Here is a 314-nt window from a genome sequence, read left to right as displayed (position 1 = left end):
ATTATTATTATTATTTACAGTGGCTCTCAAAAGTATTCACCCCCCTTGGACTTTTCCACATTTTATTGTGTTACAACATGGAATTCAAAATTGATTTCATTAGGAGTTTTTGCCACTGATCAACACAAAAAAAGTCCATAATGTCAAAGTGAAAAATAAAATCTACAAATTGTTCTAAATTAATTACAAATACAAAACAGAAAATGATTGAACATGGGTCAGTCGGTCCTAAGAGATAGGCGAACGCCGTTCTGAAAGGGAGGGGTGATTGCCTCCGTCGCCCCCCGGCCGATCGAAAGAGAGTCGGGTTCAGA

This window comes from Acipenser ruthenus, unplaced genomic scaffold (assembly GCF_902713425.1).
Source record: "Acipenser ruthenus unplaced genomic scaffold, fAciRut3.2 maternal haplotype, whole genome shotgun sequence".
NCBI lineage: Eukaryota > Metazoa > Chordata > Actinopteri > Acipenseriformes > Acipenseridae > Acipenser > Acipenser ruthenus.
The sequence above is the reverse complement of the archived record's forward strand: the minus strand, read 5'-3'. Positions refer to the sequence as shown.